Below are 8,150 nucleotides of genomic sequence, written 5' to 3' on the forward strand. Positions count from 1 at the left end.
TGTATTGTCAAACATTATGTAAGGCTGTCCTTCACAGGAACCCCATAGTAACTGTCAAATTGCCTCCCCATGCTTCACTCCTGCAGAGGGGGCCATTACTAAATGGATGTAATATTATAAAAATTTAATTTTTTATGTTGCAATTGATGTTCACCAGTGCCTTCTGCCTGGCAGATAGTTTCAGCTCGTGAGTCACATTGTATTATATGTGACAGAACCACTTCAAAACTCACGTATTGAACCATCAGCAGCTAAACTCACATGTTGCTGATGAGGTAACACTACCGAACTGTGCGTCTACAATTTGTCTGTCCAATAGGGAGGTTTGGAGGTGGTCACATGGGGGTGGAGCTGCGGCCAGCTGCTGGTAGTGGACACGCCATCCGTTCTCTTCTACTGGCAGCTTCTGACCCAGTTAGATGCTCTCCTCTCCTGCTCTCTTGGGCAGCAGCCTCCAGTTTCGGCAGCTTCTCTAGGCCTGCCTTCAACCACTTTTTACTGAAATAAACTATCATGTCTATCATAAAATGTTTGACTTCATCACCTCAATGGGTTCCTAGTGCTTTCCCTTCCTCACCAATCCTGACACATTAACAACTTCGCAGTTCTAATTACAGTTCAAAATAGTCTTGAAAAAACCAGCACTCATAATGAATGAGTCATAATGCCACACATGCACTGGGGAAAATTGTCGTCCCAAAAGACTGCAGAGGGGTCGGTAATTGAACGTGCATTCTCCTTGAGAAGCATTCACAAACACCCAAGAATCGAGGCCCTCTCCAATCCCACCCACCCTTCCTCTATCCACCTATGGGGGGGACAGGTTTTTTCAAATGGTCAACTGCTCTGCCAACTACCTTGTAATTTTTCTGTGGCCAACAGCCATCCCCTGGTGTTTGCTGGTCACACTGGGCCTTTCACTACCCTCCACGGTTGCTTGTGGCACATGGCATGCCTTGAGGCAATGGCCTTAGCCAACACAAAAGGGAAATTTAGCAGCATCACCCTGCCCTTCCAGAGAACACTCCAGATGGCTTTTTCAAAGTTGGCTGCTTGCGATACAGGAAGCCTTCTGCCTAAAGTGACCACAGCCTCACAGCGCAGTGTCTTCAATACAATGTGCTCTGGTGAGCACACTGCTGGGCAGTCAGCATTATTGACTCCGACAGAAGCTACATATATGATAGAGTGTGACAACGGCATGTCTCAGAACAAAACTGTGATAAATGAGGACTATCCTGACCACAAGTTGTTTGTCAAAGGAACAGCCGAGACTTCTTAGATAATTCAGCCACCACGCCGTTCCAAGCATTGGACTCTAACATTTGTATTTAAGATCAATGCGACCCCTATAATAAAGCAACTATTAATAAAGGGAAAACACAATCATGAAATAATAAATGCTGCTTTCTATGAAATAAGGCACAGTCCAATATTTTTAGGTTTGTGAGCAAAATTGGCACAGTTTTTACATTCAACTGCAGGATACAATTTACATCTCATTATTTTGCGACATCCAGTGAAGGGCACCACTGCTGATCACAGAGGATCATTTGTGTATTACAGACATTTAAGTCATGTGAAATAACATTAGAGAATACAATTTTTCACAGCATTAGCTCACATGTTGGAAAAAAATACACAATAATTTTACTTTCAACACCATCAAGCTATAATTCAAGAGGACATAGCTGTTTTGTACACTATGACACGTCTCGTTTTACCACTGCGATGCTGTACCATACAGGCACTTACAAAACAAATCATGAGAGTCTGTCTTGTGATAGAACCACCTATATGATTTTACCACACCTCTCTTCCTTTACAACGAAACCAAAAATATTATCAGCATGCTTACATTTCACATTTTTGGTGCTTAACTCACCTCTTCCAACATGTCTGTAAAGTTTCTGTCATACAGTCATAGATTCTTGCATTCTAGTTTTGAAGGAATTTGAACATCAAAACCTGTTTCACACAATCTACTCACATGTTAAAAAAAGGAAATGCTATCATTTCTAGATTACACAATGAGTTATAATTCAAGTGGTGTCTACTTTGTAATTAGAGGTTATGAAGCATAAAATAACACCTATTTTTTAAACATGAAATCATGATGACAATAATAAAAAAAGAAAACAGTCACAAGTCCATGAGAATAGGGGCGGCTGATTCGTATTAGTTTTATGAGCAAAATTGGTGTAGTTTTGAGTGAACTATCTGCTTCCAAACTTTAACCATTGCTTTTAATAGTACCTCCTGTAAGACTTAATTGCATCTCTCTCTCTCCCAATATATCAAAAAACAATTATCATCTGTGAGTTGTCATTGAGCATACTACATATAGCATATCGCTCCTCAGGAACCGGAGGCCAGTGCTCGAAGTCCTTTGCACAGATCTACACAAAATTTTTGTCATCTGTACTGGAGGAAGACCATATGCAAAAAACTATTAATCGTATGAGAGGGCTCCTGTATTGTTCCTTCATAAGCAGTATAAAAATCTTTCATTGCCCTTATGGTTTGTCACAGTTTTCCACATCAAATCCCTACCCTCCCTTATGACAGGACATAGTCATTTTCTTTGCACATGTCAGAACACCCATATACTTTATAAGCCTGCTGCTCAAGGCTGATCTTTCACACATCCCCCACTACAACTAAGTATAATACTTCACCAATAGCTGAATATTGGCGATACAAAACAATACTGAGCGAAAATCAGCGCTGGGTGGACATGTCTCACAAGATTTTTCCTTGTGGGTGGTACCACTGTGTCTTAGAAAGAGAGGCATAATCATCTTACAAGCTGCCAGATTTTAAAAACATGGTCGCAATGGCCATGTAACTATCACTTATGGTCTTGGAGCTATAGGTGCTCACAAGTATCGCTAACAATATCTATGTAAAAACTATACAAGCCATACAAATTGAGGTAAGGCATTACTTCCAAATGAAGTGGTTTCTCCACACAAATGCCTCAACACTGAATATAGATGGTGATTGTTGGTGTGTGTACTAACAGACCAACAGTGCTGATGGTGTAAGCTCATAATAAAATCATGGAATTTAGAAAGTGATTCAGATAAGGAATGTGGTATGAAGCAGGTATTTGCAACTCTTTCATGCCACTGGTAGATATTTCTCCAGTATTTGTAATGCATTCTGTCTTGATGCCACATCAGAGGTTCTGCGATGTATCCATTTAGGTTATAGGCTATGGCTGATCAAGAATGATCACATACAATAGATGGTGTATTGATTGAGGTCATAAGAAATGTATACTTGCATTTCAGATCTCTAGTGTTACACATTCTGGTAGAAATGCTGCCTGCAATATGAAATCAAGCGTTTCCATTCTACCATATATGTGCATTGGATCTTATTGAGAAGTCTTTTAATGATTACAGCCACTAGTGAATCACATTCATGGAATGCTCACATCTCAAAACAAGGTACCCCTTCATTGTGGTTGCACCTACAGTACAATTATCTATATTGCTGAGGCACACAAGCCTCCCCACCAATGGCAAGGTCCATGGTTCATGTTTATTTTTATTTAATTTTTTATTTAATTTTGAGGCATTTGTATTCCTTTTCATCTGCTTCATTTGCGTCTTTTTTATATTTTATCCTTTCATCAGTTAAGTTTAATATCTCTTGTGTTACCCAAGGATTTCTACTAGCCCTTGTCTTTTTACCTGCTTGATCCTCTGCTGCCTTTACTATTTCATATCTCAAAGCTATCCATTCTTCTTCTACTGTAATTCTTTCCCCCGTTCTTGCCCATAGTTCCCTAATACTCTCTCTAAAACTCTCTACGACCTCTGGTTGTTTCAGTGTAGCCAGGTTCCATCTCCTTAAATTCCTACACTTTTACAGTTTCTTCAGTTTTAATGTACAGTTCGTAACCAACAAATTGTGGTCAGAGTCCACATCTGCCCCTGGAAATGTCTTGCAATTTAAAACCTGGTTCCTACATCTCTGTCTTACCATTACATAATCTATCTGCAACCTTCCAGTGTCTCCAGGCCTCTTCCATATATACAACCTTCTTTCATGATCCTTAAATCAAATGTTAGCTATGATTAAGTTATGATCTTTGCAAAATTCTATGAGACAGCATCCCCTGTCATTCCTTACCCCCAGTACATATCCACCTATTACTTTTCCTATGATTGCATTCCAGTCCCCAATGACTACTAAATTTTTGTCTCCCTTAATTATCTGAATAATTTCTTTTATTGCATCATACATTTCTTCAATCTCTTCATCATCTGCGGAACCACTTGACATATAAACTTTTACTACTGTGTTAGGCAGGGGTCCGTTTCTATCTCGGCTACAATAATGCATTCACTATTCTATTTGTAGAAGCTTACCCTAGTTCCTATTTTTTATTCATTATTAAACCTACACTTGCATTACTCCTATTTGATTTTGTATTTATAACCCTGTAATCACCTGTCAAGAAGTCTCGTTCCTCCTGATATCGAAATTCACTAAGTCCCATTATATCTAACTGTAACCTATCCATTTCCCTTTTTAAATTTTTTAACCTACACTTGGTTTAAGAATCATGAAAGAAGGTTGTATACGTGGAAGAACCCTGGAAATACTAAAAGGTATCAGATAGATTATCTAATGGTAAGACAGAGATTTAGGAACCAGGTTTTAAGTTGTAAGACATTTACAGGGGCAGATGTGGACTCTGACCACAATCTATTGGTTATGACCTGTAGATTAAAACTGAAGAAACTGCAAAAATGTGGGAAATTAAGGAGATGGGACCTGGATAAACTGAAAGAACCAGAGGTTGTACAGAGTTTCAGGGAGAGCATAAGGGAACAATTGACAGGAATAGGGGAAAGAAATACAGTGGAAGAAGAATGGGTAGCTCTGAGGGATGTAGTAGTGAAGGCAGCAGAGGATAAAGTAGGTACAAAGACAAGGGCTGCTAGAAATCCTTGGGTAACAGAAGAAATATTGAATTTAATTGATGAAAGGAGAAAATATAAAAATGCAGTAAATGAAGCAGGCAAAAAGGAATACAAACGTCTCAAAAAAGAGATCGACAGGAAGTGCAAAATGGCTAAACAGGGATGGCTAGAGGACAAATGTAAGGATGTAGAAGCTTATCTCACTAGGGGTAAGATAGATACTGCCTACAGGAAAATTAAAGAGACCTTTGGAGAGAAGAGAACCACGTGTATGAATATCAAGAGCTCAGATGGCAGCCCAGTTCTAAGTAAAGAAGGGAAGGCAGAAAGGTGGAAGGAGTATATAGAAGGTTTATACAAGGGCGATGTACTTGAGGACAGTATTATGGAAATGGAAGAGGATGTAGATGAAGACGAAATGGGAGATACGATACTGCGTGAAGAGTTTGACAGAGCACTGAAAGACCTGAGTCGAAACAAGGCCCCCGGAGTAGACAACATTCCATTAGAACTACTGACGGTCTTGGGACAACCAGTCCTGACAAAACTCTACCAGCTGGTGAGCAAGACGTATGAGACAGACGAAATACCCTCAGACTTCAAGAAGAATATAATAATTCCAATCCCAAAGAAAGCAGGTGCTGACAGATGTGAAAATTACCGAACTATCAGTTTAATAAGCCACGGCTGCAAAATACTAACGCGAATTCTTTACAGACGAATGGAAAAACTGGTAGATGCAGACCTCGGGGAGGATCAGTTTGGATTCCGTCGAAATGTTGGAACACATGAGGCAATACTGACCTTACGACTTATCTTAGAAGAAAGATTAAGAAAAGGCAAACCTACGTTTCTAGCATTTGTAGACTTAGAGAAAGCTTTTGACAATGTTGACTGGAATACTCTTTTTCAAATTCTAAAGATGGCAGGGGTAAAATACAGGGAGCGAAAGGCTATTTATAATTTGTACAGAAACCAGATGGCAGTCATAAGAGTCGAGGGGCATGAAAGGGAAGCAGTGGTTGGGAAAGGAGTGAGACAGGGTTGTAGCCTCTCCCTGATGTTATTCAATCTGTATATTGAGCAAGCAGTAAAGGAAACAAAAGAAAAATTTGGAGTAGGTATTAAAATTCATGGAGACGAAGTAAAAACTTTGAGGTTCGCCGATGACATTGTAATTCTGTCAGAGACGGCAAAGGACTTGGAAGAGCAGTTGAACGGAATGGACAGTGTCTTGAAAGGAGGATATAAGATGAACATTAACAAAAGCAAAACGAGGATAATGGAATGTAGTCAAATTAAATCGGGTGATGCTGAGGGAATTAGATTAGGAAATGAGACACTTAAAGTAGTAAAGGAGTTTTGCTATTTAGGAAGTAAAATAACTGATGATGGTCGAAGTAGAGAGGATATAAAATGTAGACTGGCAATGGCAAGGAAAGCGTTTCTGAAGAAGAGAAATTTGTTAACATCGAATATAGATTTATGTATCAGGAAGTCGTTTCTGAAAGTATTTGTTTGGAGTGTAGCCATGTATGGAAGTGAAACATGGACGATAACTAGTTTGGACAAGAAGAGAATAGAAGCTTTCGAAATGTGGTGCTACAGAAGAATACTGAAGATAAGGTGGATAGAGCACGTAACTAATGAGGAGGTATTGAATAGGATTGGGGAGAAGAGAAGTCTGTGGCACAACTTGACTAGAAGAAGGGATCGGTTGGTAGGACATGTTTTGAGGCATCAAGGGATCACAAATTTAGCATTGGAGGGCAGCGTGGAGGGTAAAAATCATAGAGGGAGACCGAGAGATGAGTACACTAAGCAGATTCAGAAGGATGTAGGTTGCAGTAGGTACTGGGAGATGAAGCAGCTTGCACAGGATAGAGTAGCATGGAGAGCTGCATCAAACCAGTCTCAGGACTGAAGACAACAACAACAACAACCTGTCGGATTAACACCAGTTTTGTTTCTCCTGCTAATGACATCCTTCTGAGTACGCCCCACCTGGAGATCTGAATGGGGGTCTATTTCACCTCTGAAATATTTCACCCAAGAGGACACCATCATCATTTAACCATACAGTAAAGCTTCATGCCCTTAAGAAAAAATTACGGCTATAGTTTCCCCCTTGCTTTCAGCCATTTGCAGTACCAACACAGCAAGGCTATTTTGGTTGATGTTAAAATGCCAGATCACTCAATCATCCAGACTGTTGCCCCTGCAACTACTGAGAAGACTGCTGCCCCTCGTCATGAACTACATGTTTGTCTGGCCTCTGCAACAACGATATGCCTATCTATATTGTTGAGGTACACAAGCCTCCACACCAATGAATGGCAAGGTCCATGGTTCATGTGTATTTTTAATTACATTTTTTTATTTAATTTATTTTTATTTTTATTGTAATCGAATCCTACTACCGCCACCAGAAGCTTCCGAGTCATCTTCAGGCAAATTAATGGAGAGTGGACTCGCTCTAAACCATTTCCTTGGAGGATCTATCATGTTCCATGAATTGTCTTCAAGTGTGTCTTCTAATGCTCAGAATGCCTTAATGGGCATGGGGATCCTCGAGTAATGCCACTGAATAATTTGATGATTGTGTCTGATACAAATCATGGTGGTGGAATATCTCAGACTCATCATCAGGTGAAACCACAAGTTGAGTGTGTTTTTGGGCACAGCACTATACCCTACAGCTAGTTGATGGCGTTCGTTCTGGTGGTGGAAAAATAAACAGTATCTGGGCATAGGAGTTCACGTCTGGCATGATAGACTCTGGCTGTCATCACAACAGTAGCACCAGCATACGTTTTATAAGATCCCAGCAGCTGTCCGTTGCAGCACATGTCAAGCAGTGCTCATCTGAATTGAATACTGCACAATGTGGGCACCAAGGGTCATCTGTAAGATGGATGGAATAGAGGCACTGGAGTGTATCTAGTTTGCCATTCACCACCACCTACCACAAGGAACGAGCATTTGTGGGCAGGTATGGGGTGTGGATGGACCACCACTGACAGTTAGGGGAAGAATATGTGCAAAATAATTAATTCTGGATGCTAGGTAATTATTGATGTAATGCACCCAGAGAATCATATCCATGTTGCAGAATTTGCTGTCACAGAGCAGCACACATGACCATTGTAGTAGCTGGTGATATACTGCTGTCACAATTCAGCGAACTGTACTGGAGAACTGGACTTCCTG

This window comes from Schistocerca gregaria, chromosome 2 (assembly GCF_023897955.1).
Source record: "Schistocerca gregaria isolate iqSchGreg1 chromosome 2, iqSchGreg1.2, whole genome shotgun sequence".
Classification (NCBI taxonomy): Eukaryota; Metazoa; Arthropoda; class Insecta; order Orthoptera; family Acrididae; genus Schistocerca; species Schistocerca gregaria.